The following is a 14,044-nucleotide window of genomic DNA, read 5'->3' on the forward strand; positions in this document are numbered from 1 at the left end:
CTGAATTAAATGTGCCCTTACCCACAATCACTTTCCAAACCAGCCCGCTGTGAGTCCACAATTAGTTTGCATGAAGCAGTGTGGAGGATCAGGCGCGAAATGGCTGCAGATCATTGCTGCTCGCTACAGGCGCTGGGATTTCAAACGCTATAGGCAAATTCTGAAATTGAAAATCATATTCTATTTTGTACCGTCTCTAGAAATGTCTTTGAAACAACTGATATTGAAACAGAGTAAATATTTTAATCATTCGTTATGACTCCCCTTCATTAATGTACAGGTAAAAACGTGTACAAAGGGACCGCAATGCCATACATCTCCGCAAAGGGTTGAAACATGAAGAAAGATAATGGAGAGATTTTATCATAATCATGCCAGAGCAATTTATCTATTTGAAAGAAGTATTTGTCCTACGTAATGGGTCATTCAAATCGTGTTTAGAGAAATATTTAACACCACGAACTTTGGGATGAAATTAGTTTTCCGAAAACAAAACCGGGCGCGGTATTAAACGGGTTGCTAATTCGCTGTGGTCTGTTTCCCGCTACCCGCCGCACCCGGCGCGTTGCTGCTTTTAATGGTTAAAGAACAGAAAAGAAAACGATTCGTTTTGTTGAAAGTATGCTTAGGTAATAAATTTTTTAACTTTATTTGCATTTGTGAATAAACAGCTAAAGAATTCGTGTTCCAGAACTGTTGCAAATTGAAAGATTTCTTTAACTGTGCTGTAGCGAGAATATCGACAAGTTTAACCATTGGCTACAGTGACCTCAGTAATTATCGGCCTTCATATTTGCACTTACTTAAATATATTAATTACGGTTTCTGTTCTTTATCTATAGCCATTCCGATCAATGTTTCTCTAGTGGTCTGTAAACTGATGAAGGCAATGATATAGACACAAAACAAAATATTTTTTTTCAGGCCCATGTAGGAAGCAGAGGTTGAAATCGCTAATATGTTCCTGTACATTTGAGCAAGGCGATGTAAACTCCAAGATTTGAACAGGACAGTCCCGTGCACCCTCAACCGAGCCTGAGAAGTGGACTAGATAAACAAAGATCGCCACAGCAGCTCTAATATTCGTGTGATAACGGAACTATAAGGTTGGCTGTCTCTAGTAGTAAGATTGTTCCTCAAGTTGTTTACGTTTATTCTGATGAATACTTTGTGCCGAAGCCAACAAACTGGCAAAACTACCAATCAACAATCCTTCTAAACATAGGTTTGCGTAACATACAGGGGACCTACGCGACTCTAGAATTGTCAAGCTAAAACTCCCCGAGTAAAACAAAAATCTAAAATGAAAACAGAGTAACTTAGTTCAGTACTTTGTCAGAATGTAGAATGTAATTGTTTGTTATTACTTAAATATTTAAGGAATTTTCATTTAATTACTTGTAATAAAGTGAATCTTCCTTTGCATTTTGACTAATCTGTAACATTTAATGGATCGCAATTATCTGCAATTATACGCTACTTTTTTGTAGTTATCATCATGCATAATTTCAATAAAAATAGATATTATTAGATCTCTTTCTTATCAATCGACAATTCATGATTTGTTGCTAGTAAAACTGCAAAGCCTGAGTTTTGATTTGTGTGTTGCGTTACTTTGCTGCGATTGAACAATATTTTGTGGCGGAGAACGTCCTAATCTCATATTCTAACCAGTTTATGTGCAGGAGTATTTTACCTCCCCTTTTAATTTATGCGATTATGTTGAAGTTGTGCTCACGCGTCATCATCTACATGGTAATGGAAATATTCCGTCACCATTTGGTTATCGTAACGTCTCATAGGCTTGAAAACGTCTATGAAGTCACTCATCAATCTTTCCAACTTCAGTGAAAAAAAGTCCACGCTTCCCAAATAATAACCTTCATTCTTGAATATTTAGGTCTTACATGAGTTGAGCATTACCTTCATGTTACAGAATGCGATGCTGGCAAACTCTAAACTAAGACCCTTCCTCTGCACTTTTATTGAATCATAAATTTATGTGACCATTCATTGAGGTCTCTCTGCTCCACTGCAATATTAAAAATCCTACTATTCAAGATGCATTTTCTGTTCGTATTTGTACCTCCAAAAATGCGCTATTTTTTTTATCTTGCTCTGCATTCTGCATCAAGCATCTATCTGCACTTCGAACTATCAATGTGGTCTGCAGCATTTCACGACCTGCATTATAATCGTCTTCGAACTCCTCATTAGGTGCCATCTGAAATTCTCATGTTGATGTCTCAATTTGCCAGAGAAGAGCATTGATCTTTATCGAAAATAAAAGTAGCCAAACACGGAATCCGTGAGACATCACTCGGCACATCTTGCCACTTTGTGAAACGCCTTTCTAGAGTCATAGAGAGAGATACAGCGCTGAAACAGGCCCTTCGGCCCACCGCGTCTGTGCCGACCAGCTACCACCTATTTATACTAATCCTGCATTAATCCCATATTCCCTACATCCCCACCATTCTCCTACAACCTACCTACACTAAGGGCAATTTACAATGGCCAATTTACCTATCAACCTGCAAGTCTTTGGCCATTGTTTCTATGCTTAAACTTTGTTTTATCTCTTCTAACCATCTCCCTATCCAACTGGCCACGTTTCCTGTACTTCCACGTGCCCTGTAAAACCTTCTTTAGGTATTTGAAAAGGAAAAGATTAGCAAGGACAAATGGGGACCAGTTAAAGGCGGAGACAGGAGAATTTATAACGAAGAATAGGGAAATGGCGGAGAAACTAAACAATTACTTTCTGTTTGTCTTCACGGAGGAAGATACAGAACATCTCCCAGAAATATTAGGGAACAGAGGGAATTGTGAAAATGAAGAACTGAAATAAATTAGTACTACTCAAAAAATTAACTGGATTGAACGTTCATAAATCGCCTGGATCAGATAAGCTCCATCCCAGGGTGCTGAAGGAGGTGGCTATAGAGGCAGTAGATGCATTGGTGGTTATCTTTCAAAATTCTATAGATTCTGGAAAGGTTCCTGTAGACTGGAAAGTTACAAATGTAACCCTACTGTTTAAGAAAGGAGGGAGAGAGAAAATGGAAAACTACAGACCTGTTAATTTGATGTCAGTAGTACGGAAAATGTTATTATCTATTATAAAGGATGTGATAACTAGATACTTAGAAGATTCTGAAATGATTGGGCAGAGTCAGCATGGATTTGCGAAAGGGAAATCATGTTTGGCAGACCTGTTAGAGTTTTTCTGAGGATGTTACTTGTCGCATAGCTACAGGAGAACCAGGGGATGTGGTGCGTTTGGATTTTCAAAAGGCCCACACAGAAGGTTAGTAAACAACAATAGAACACATGGGATTGGGGATAATACAGTGGTATGGATTGAAAATTGGTTAACAGACAGAAAACAGAGACTAGGAATAAATAGGTCATTCTCAGGATGGCAGGCGGTTACTGGTGGGGTACTGCAAGGATCAGTGCTGGGGCCACAGCTGGTCACAATCTATATAAATGATTTCGCTGTGGGGACAATGTACTATTTCCAAATTTGCTGATGACACAAAACTCGCTGGACTGTATGTTGTGAGGAGGATGCAAGGAGCCTCAAGGGGACTTCGACAGGCTAACTGAATAGGCAAGAACATGGCAGATGGAATACAATGCCAATAAATGTGAAATTATCCACTTCAGTAGGAGAAACAAAACTTTTGAGTATTCCTTAAATGGTGAGAGGTTGGGAAATGTTGATGTCCAAAGGACCCTGTGCGTCAACAAGCAATTAGGAAGGCAGATGTTATGTTGGGCCTTCATAACAAGGGGTGTTGAGTACAGGAGTGAAGCAGTCTTGCTGCAATTGTATAGAGCTTTGGTGAGACCGCATCTGGAATATTGTGCACATTTTCGGTCTCCTCATCTAAGTAAGGATATAATTGCTGCAGAGAGAGTGCAAGGGAGGTTCACCAGACTAATCTCTGGGATGGCGAAAATGTCTTATGAGGTGATCTCATTGAAACTTACAAAATGCTTACAGGGTGTGACAGGTTGGTTGTAGATAGAAGGTTTCCCCTGGCTGGTGAGTTTAGAACCAGGGGACATAGTCTCAGAATAAGGGGTACCCCATTTCAAACTGAGATGTGGAGATATTTCTTCATTCAGAGGGTGGTGAATCCTTGGAATTCTCTACCTAGCGGACTGTAGAAGCTCAATCATTGAACATATTCAAGACAGAAGTCGATAGATATCTGAATACTAATGATATCAAAGGATAGCATCAGAAAATGGCATTGTGGTAGATGATGAGACATGATCTAATTGAATGGCCGAAGCCGTTTCGACGGGCTGAATGGCCTACTCCTGTTCTTTTGTTCCTATGTGCCTTTATCGTTTGTTGTACCAGATCAAATGCATTTGGAGAATCCACATAAACTGTACATGCTGCATTCCTATATTTTTATTTGCACACCTATTCCCTCTGTTATTTCGTTGATGAATTCTGTAAGTCAAGCACGATCAGCCTTTTTAGAAATTTGGGCTGACGGTGCTTGATTAACTCATGTTTCTGAAAGAGATATGTATTTTAATACCGAATGACAAGGCCGGTGTGATGTAAGTAAATGCACAACTGTTCTCCTATCATTATGTTACAATCTACATGACATTCTATTTTCTCATCTACTAATTCATTGGCTTCGAGATGAAGTTCAAGTCAATGTAATGCAGATTATTTTGATAATTAGCTAATCAAACGTACCACAGCAGCAGAAAAAAAGAACATTTAGGCTTTCTATTGATGCTGGGTTTGGATAAAATGTGAGGTATCAACAGAGGTGTTGACCGGCCAGCTTTTAGCTATACGAGATGGTTTTGCTAAATATTGACACGAGCCTGTGGCTTTCTTGAGCTAAGTAAACAACAGGGCCCAGTTGCTCAGTACGAAGCACTAACTGTTCAAAGTTTAAATTTAGCTCTGTTAATTGCAACATCTTTGAAACACATTGCGTGTTAAATGATGGTAGTTATGAAGCACCATATTTGAATGTAATTGTAATAATATAATATTCAGACTTAACAGCGATTGGATTTAATTTTGGCCTGTATAACATCACAACATCAGCAATGAAACAGCTTGCAATATTTAATCTATCGGTTTTAAGGCGCCTGTATGTGTTCCATTGTTTCTATTTTCATATAGTACATTAAGCACATCAAGGAATATGGGGAATTAAGCAAAGAAAAATAGCTGCTCGCACCAGGTGCACTGTGAGAGAAGCGCCCCAGCTGTGAGAGGCAGCAACTCCTCCTCCCTTGTAAGACATATTTATGCATCCCTGCTGATGTGAGAGGGTAGACGACCTGACGATGACTCCAGGAGCCTCTTCCTCTGCTCATCTTGCCACTGCTGCTTTGAGCTCATCGTCAAGACGAATCTCCTGCAGACACTGAGTACTCTGCTGGATGTAACTGTCCATGAGAACCATCAATCTCTCAATGCAGGACCACATATGCACTAGTCAGAGTCATTGCAGCACTCAGCCTGGATGGACTCCTCCATTATCTGCACATGGGCGTGCATAGCCTCTAGCATCTGTGCGAAATGTTGCCTGGCCCCTTGTTGCAGCTGCCACATTTACCATGCTGCTGGTGTCACCAGAGGCAAGTAATAAGCCTGGGGCTCAGCATGGGCCTGGCCTCCCACAATCATCTGACTGTTAGTGGTCTGGGCTGTCACTGCCTCCATCAGATGCTCAGTATGTCTGTGATAGCACACCAAGTTGATTGGCTGAAGTTAACTGTGAGATCATGCCCATCAATGTGAGCGTGTATGTGCTGGGATGTGGTAGGGATTATGGGATTAATGTAGGATTAGTATAAGTGGGAGGTTGATGGTTGGCACAGACTCGGTGGTCCGAAGGGCCTGTTTCAGTGCTGTATATCTCTATTCTGCTGGAGGGTTCAGGGGCATGAGGTTACAGTGCACCCTCTACTGGCCCCTCCTCCTCCTCCTCAGAGACAGCAGTAACTCCCAAAGTCTCTATGTCTGATGTTCAGTGTGACCTGCATGAGACAACAGAGACAATGAAGGATTATGGGCCTCCCTTCCCTACATTCCAAGCATTGCTACATTGGAAACTCCTGTAAGCAATGGTTTCCACATGAGCAGCATTGGTCCTTCACTGCAAATGCACCTTGCTGTCCAAGACAACCTCATTCACTCAGTTGGGAAGACATCCCAGTCTCTCGGTCCGATACGGAGCATCCGTCTTGCTCCATGGTCTCCTGCTCCATTGGGCTCAGTACATGGAGATGTGGCACTCTACCACTGTGCTTGGCCCACTCTCTGCAATTGCATGCTATCTTCTCCTGCAGACACAAAGATGAACATTGTTGGTTGCCCAGTGGGGACAAGCACAAGACCTATGGTGCTAGCAGTCCAGTTGTCAATGATGGGGACACACAGTTGCCGACTGCATGCAACCCCTGTCCAGGGACTTTGTGCATTCCTTCAATGACAGGTGGGTGCCACTCTGTGCCATTTAGCCTTGCCTCAGGCAGTGTACCTTTATGCCCTGACCCTTTGCCCATGACTGGGTGGGCACTCCCTCTCCATCCAACGTACCTTCCCACTCAGACACATCCAAGGCCCAGGAGGTCAAGAGTTTTTGAGGTACTCACTTTAGTGGCCTGGATGAGGACATTGAGCCACTTGCAGCACTAGATCCAGGTCCTTGGGGTAAGCCCATGGCTGCTAAGTTCCTGCACTATCTGCAGCCAGGCTTGCTTGGTCAGGCAAGCCTGTCTCCTCCTCCCATCCCTGGGGAAGAGGACCTGCCCACCTTTCCATTGCAACCTGAAGGAGAATTTGGAGGGAGGCATCACGAAACTGTGGGTTTCCCTTCTGCTATGGTTTTGTTGCCTCTTTCCCTTGAAGAAAAGCTTGTACTGGAACATCATGTATTAAATGTGGGTTTAGCGGCCTTTAAATATGGCGCCAGCAGCTGCCACCGCGTCAACTAATGCCACCGACCACTGCGTGATCGTTACCGGCCGGCTGCTCGTGATCAGAACGGAAGCTGCACCCGCTTCCGGTCGCGATGTCGGGGCCGGTTCTTCCGAACTAAATCCAGCTCAAACAGTCGCACCAAATCAGCAACCGGGATTTTGCTTTTTATGGCAGTCAGCTTCAACCACCAAAGTAATTTCAGGGCTGATTCCGCGGTCGTGAGGACCGGTGCGGCAACGAGCTCGCAGGGAGAGCTGGTTTGACCCGTGCGCCTTATTTTCAGTCCATTCACTTGAACATATGCATCTGAATGTATCGTCTCAACCTAAATATATATCCAGTTTCAATTTGCTGCATTAGATAACAAAGCTTTAACAAATGACACACACAAAAATTTGGAAATACTCAGCAGATCTGCCGTTAGACCCTCTTTGGACGGGAGCTTCTTCTGCATGGAGGAGGCTTTTACCTCTGCACCCTTCCCCATCATCAGGAGGCCGATACTGACCCTCACATGTTGCTGCAGTGCCACTGGCAGTGCCTGGATTCCCTTCTGCTGTGCTGCATCTCCTCTTCAATTGGGTCCCTGAAGCCTGGATGATAGGTAGCCTCTCCCTAAGTGCAAGGCCTTCACTGGAAAGCCCCCCCCCCCACCCCGTTTCCCCACTTGTCACGTATGACGAAGTAACACTTACCCATTACCGCCCCGCCCCCTCCCCCCCAACCCAGCATGGCTCCTCTGCAGTGTTGGCAGCTTTGCCCCCATTCCTCAGGTGACTCTCGATGTCCTCCCTTCTCTTCCCTTCCTGGTAATGGATGCTGCCTCTCCCGATGGCCTCCATTTGTAGGCAGCAATGAGCTACCACTTCCATGCCACCTCCTTGAGCTAGGCGAGGCTCTGAAGCCCTGTGATTCCCAAGCGTCATTAGTAAGATTGAGAACTGAGAATAAAATCTCTGTCAATAGGCCTGTTAAATACCTTGCCTGCCTGCCCGCCCCATCAATTCCAGAACTCGAGCTCCCCATGTTTTCCGCCGTCAATAAAATCGGAAGGGACGTCATGTCTTCACACTGGAAGCCTGACGGCTCACGTCATGATTTTATGCCTCACCGCCTCCAAGGGTCGACTAAAATTTAGCCCTTTGTTTCTCGGGTTACTGTCAGTAAAATGGGTTTCAGTAAGTGTGGGACTGGCGATTCTAGTTCTCACTGTATGAAGTGAGAGGGAAATGCTTTCTGAATTTCCTCCCAGTCAGATATAGCAAACAGAGGTTGGGATTTTACCCCGAGATAGTGGCCTTACCACCGGCTGGAAAGTCGGGGAGCGGCGAGGTGGTGGTGTGGGACGAACCTCTGTTGGCCCTTCAAGCCACGACCAAATTTTACCGTTGTCAGGCAAATAGTTGCCTAAGTTTATGGCTTGCCCAACCGAGCCCCATCACCCCAACCCCGAGGAAGAATGTCCCACCTCTAAGAGCTGCCGGCCAAACGGGGCCAGCAGCTCTTCATTTCCAGCAGTGGCCTCTCAGAATCTCAGAGTAGCACCCGGACACCGCTGTGCAGCATCATCATACAGAAGGGGTGTGACTTCCATGCTGCTCGCTTGTACTAAACTGTTCTTGTTTCCCTTTTTCCATGTATACTTTAAATAGCCGTGAAGTGGTTTGGTTAGCTATTTCTGGTTTATTCTGCTATTTCTTATATGGTATTTGATGTGAAGTTGTTCCGATATGCTTGTGTACGATATTGCAGAGGCACAAAGCGGTTGCTATTTTCCCTCCCGCAGCGGACTGCTTGCTTAACATATTGTGGAATATCAACAGCAACTTCATGGCGAACTGTTTTGTAGAACAATGTAAGCTGTTGTTGCTGTTGAAGGGTAGGTCACTCCAGGGAGTTCAGCACAGATGTAACATTTGATGCTCCAGCATAGTCGTTGAAGACGAACTGTGCTGCACATCTTTGAACCATTTCCAGTTTGGTTACGAGGTCACTTTGGTAGCGGTCCTAAGCCATTGCTGTATCTTCCAATTTGGGACGTACCACAGCCCTGTATGCTGCAATCTTGACTATTTTGACAGGAGGATACCCAAATACAGGCTTTGCTTGGCGATGTATGATTGACTCCCATCATGCTTTATGTGAGGTTCCGAGGCTGTCTGCGTTTTTTGCATGCATGGTGTGGCATTGTGATGGGTTGAAAGTCAATTGGCATCTATGCGACCATTCTCTTAGTGCATCTACGTCCTTCTGGAGGACGTGGCCTTCCTACCTTCGAATGTATCGGTACATGAAGCAGTTATCTGCATAGAGATTGATTTTGGTGTCGGGACTGATTCTATCTCCTACGCCGTTTATATAGAGCAGGAACAACAGGGTTCCCAAAGACGCCTGGAACCAGGAGCAGTGCTGGAGGCAACGAATAAAGCTAAATGAAGCGGGCTCCCCCAAGTCTGTTCGGCAGGTTCCGTCGAGGGTGGCGGGGTGCAATTGAGAGGCGCAGGTGGTGCTCTTCAACTGGGGGCTGTCCTTGCCACTGGGGAACGCCGATTGGGACACGGGATTCCCGAACAGGAGGAGCGTCCACCCGGGCCTGAATTGAGGCCATCAGGATATACCTGGCAGTCTCGTCATGTGGTGTGGGCCGTCATACCGCCTCGTTTAAAATACCAGGTGTGGCAGGAAGCGGCTCTAGAGTGGCCATAAATTAGCCACTTAAGCACCTCAATTTTCCCAAGGGTGGAAGAACAATGAACAAAGAACAAAGAACAGTACAGCACAGGAACAGGTCATTCGGCCCTCCAAGCCTGCGCCGATCTTGATGCCTGCCCAAACGAACACCTTCTGCACTTCCGGGGACCATATCCCTCTATTCCCTTCCTATTCATGTATTTGTCAAGATGTCTCTTAAACGTCGCTATCGTATCTGCTTCCACCACCTCCCCTGGCAGCAAGTTCCAGGCACTCACCCCCCTCTGTGTAAAAAACGTGCCTCGCACATCCCCTCTAAACTTTGCCCCTCGCACCTTAAACCTATGTCCCCTAGTAACTGACTCTTCCACCCTGGGAAAAAGCTTCTGACTATCCACTCTGTCCCTGCCGCTCATAACTTTGTAAACTTCTATCATGTCGCCCCTCCACCTCCGTCGTTCCAGTGAAAACAATCCGAGTGTTTCCAATCTCTCCTCATAGCTAATGCCCTCCAGACCAGGCAACATCCTGGTATACCTCCTCTGTACCCTCCCCAAAGCCTCCACGTCCTTTTGGTAGTGTGGCGACCAGAATTGCACACAATATTCTAAGTGTGGCCTAACTAAGGTTCTGTACAGCTGCGACATGACTTGCCAATTTATATACTCTGTGCCCCGACCGATGAAGGCAAGCATGCCATATGCCTTTTTGACGACCTTATCCACCTGCGTTGCCACTTTCAGTGACCTGTGGAAGGTTGCACACCACCTCCCTCCCCGCTGGTAGACGACGTCATGGGGGCCGCAACCACCCGATTCATTTTTATGATACCCCCCGTCTTTCAATCCGCGCTCTGGTTGGAGGAAGGGCGTAACATTGTCTCCAGAGAAAATCTTCATGAATACTTTCACGATTCGCCACAGAAAAATGACATTTATTGGTAATGTTTACAGTTCATAATAGGGGAGATGAACGACCCTAAGGTAGCCTCGGATAAAAGAATCGATTCCGCTCAAAATAAGTAGAATTTCTGAGAATCCACCCAATGTTCTTTCTTTGTCGTATATGTCTAAAAGTGAAGGATGTGGTGATGCTAAGAAACCCAAGTGGGGAAAAATAAATTAAACTGTTGGGTCTTAAGGATAGCTTCAAGGCTCAGAGAAAGTGGTTAGGTGGAGATGGACGTGCTCAATTTACTTAGTAAGGTAAATAAGATCCTTGACCAGATTCCAAGACACAGCACTATTCACACTTTCCTAGTTGAAAAACTGCCGATCTGTCCCTATTTTTATATTCTATGACCAAGTCAGTTCTCTATCCATTCCTTTTGATAGAGTTCATGTTTCCAATTAGAGAGCTCGAACTGGGCTATTTAGAAACTTCAACATCTACAATCTATGGCCTTCCAACCTATCACACACATTCCTCTTGTTCTTTTTCCCACCTCCCCCTTTCACTTGCTTAATACTTATTACATTTCTAACTTTTCCCAGTTCTGATGAAAGATCATTGACCTGAAACATTAGCTGGGTTTCTCTCTCCACAAGTGCTGCCCGACATGCTGAGTATTTTCAGCATTTTCTGTTTTTATTTCAGATTTCCAGCATCTGCAGTATTTTGCTTTTGTACAATCCATGGCTTTCCCCTATTAACATAATTTGGATACTAATTAGTAGTAGCCCATTCTAAATTCTCCACCAGGTGGATCAAACCTCTTGCTTCAGCTCAGTAACTTGTCCTGTTTCACTTTCAAGTACAGAAACTCGCACTACACCCTTCCGTTTTGAATATATAGAACCCCAACATATTGATGAATCCAAGATAATTCACCAGGATTAACTGTAAGGGGCTTAATTCAACTTCTAATTTGATTTGCAACCAAAGCCTCCACCCTAATCTTTAGTTAGTAATGCCCAGTTATGTTCCAAATCTGTAGTGGTTGTCCCAGGCGTTTTGAAGCTCAGTTGATTCCGCCACATTAACAACTAGAACTTGCATTGATATAGAGCTTTTACTGTAGTAAAATGTCTAAATGGGCTTCACAGACAAACTATCAAACACAAGTTGACACGCAAACACATAAGGAGCTAATATGACAAATGCCCAAATGCGTGGTCACAGCGATTGATTTTTAGCTTTAAAGGTGCAGAGAAAGGTGATGACCCGGAGAGGCCGAGGCAGTGAATTCCAGAGTTCAAGGCGTAGACAGCTGAATCCCAGGTTGCAGAGTTCAAGGCTTGGACAGCTGAATCCAAGGTTGCAGAAGAGACTGACCCGGGCGGAAGGCTGAGTTCTCAGCGGTTTGTCGGGTTGAAGGTGTGCAAGTGCATTACGGACAATCTCTCCAGGCAAGACTTAATCAATTGAAGCAACAGGATACCCGATTAATAAGTCCAGAAATGTTGTTGAAAGTAAAACAATACTTGACATTTAGAAGTAGAATTATACTTAAAAACTTGAGAATATAACTTTATAGCTATCACAGGTGTGCTTCCTGGTCGAGTATTCGTTACAGGGCTCCGCGGTCCTCTATTTTCGGTTTTGATCCCTCGTCAGTCATAGAACTTGAATGATGATTTGTGCTTCTACCTCTGAGGTCTTCTATTGTCTCTGCGCAATGAAAGCTTACAAGACCCCTGCCTCTAACCCTTGGATGGCCATCAAACCATCTCTGAGTCAGGTTCTTGTAAAAACAATAATTGGTTCTGGCGGTTGCTAGGAAATGTAATTGGTTTTTTATTATGTCGTCCACTAACAGCCATCTGTGCTCGGTAGAATACAATGCACTGTCTCTTAAACTGATATTAAACAAATCTTCATTCATTAAAGCCGGACACTGGAACACCACGATATACCATCGCATGGGCTTTATCAGGGATCCAAAAGGTCCCATTGTTTGAATGCATTTAACTGAAAGTGACATAGATAAATAAACTTAGAGTAATTAATCTTAAGAAGCTCTAACTGAAAACCCATTCTTTCTAAAATGGTTATTGATTCACCAACTATAACTCAATCAAGGTTCTTTTTTTTATAATTATCTGCTTCATGATCGGTAACTATTAATTAGTTAATACATAATGCAAACGTTAATACAGAATACAAAATGGCGTCTTTGATCACGTGTTAGTATTAAAATGGCTTCCTTGACTTTGTTAGTTATTACAGTGGATACAGTATAAAAATGGTTAAATTAAACTAAAATCTAACTACCCAAGCTTAAATACATGAATTTACAGAGATAGGGAGTCCTGCCTTAGTTAAGTAAAGAGATTTGGCAGAATTCCCGAAAAAAATTGTCTCTCTATACAACATTCCACGGCTATCGCAAAATGGCTGCAAGTCACACTGGTGGGAGACGCTTGATTATCCAGAGAATAGAGTCGCTGCAGCTGTTATATTTTTCTAGCCGCTGGAAGCCACACGGAATTTCAGGACAAAGAATCAGGATTCGGAGACAAGAAGCGAATGAAGTTCTACCGGTGATGATGCTATCCCACCGACAACCAATCAGGAGTCGGTTTGGAACAATGACGTCAATATCTGTTATCGGAGAAACAGAAACAGCAGAGCTGCTGTTCGGCAGATCACAGCAATTGGCAATTAACAAGATCACTTTCAGAAAGTAAGTATCAGTGAGGGATTCTCACAATATATTATTTCACAAGCACCAATTTTACCAGTGTTAATTATTCCCTATTTGCACCCTGGTTCAGCACACGGTCACAGCTGAAATGTAATGTGTAGACGAGATAATTTTAAATGTTTTATTATGAATCTTAATGCCATTCCATAATCAGGAAATCTGGCATCACTGTGAACACGCAAAACGCTAAGAGGCGATTATGGAGTGAGTTATAGTAACAGACAATGTTCAATGTAATTTCATCTCTGTCTCGAGAACCAACAGAGCAGAATGTAGACAGTTACCTATTCGTGTTAGAAATACACTTTCGTCACCTGATTTCTAATTTGCCTCGTCATTTCCAGAACTCTTTTCAACATTGATGGTGAGTTGCACCAAGGCCCTGGGGCATTAGTTTCTCATATGTGTGAGCAACCGTTCACTGACATACTCATTACTTGGACCAAGTGTACTTAGCACTGAAAGAAACACGAGAGAGTTGCTAAGATCCTGAATTCAATGTATTCTTGGCTTAAACGGCTATGGGCATTGAAAAGAGCACCATTCTGATAGCAGAATGACAACAGATGGTAACTCGAAGAGCATATGATTGTACAGCACTTCCATCAGATGTGTTTAAATTAGGTGTTCATTTTTGAAGAAGCAAAAAATGTGTAAAAGTTAAATAAAGTGGAACCACCCTATGGGTTTCCTTTCACTATTAAGCTGAGGCTTAAAAATGCACA

Source organism: Heterodontus francisci, chromosome 17 (genome assembly GCF_036365525.1).
Source record: "Heterodontus francisci isolate sHetFra1 chromosome 17, sHetFra1.hap1, whole genome shotgun sequence".
Taxonomy (NCBI): Eukaryota; Metazoa; Chordata; class Chondrichthyes; order Heterodontiformes; family Heterodontidae; genus Heterodontus; species Heterodontus francisci.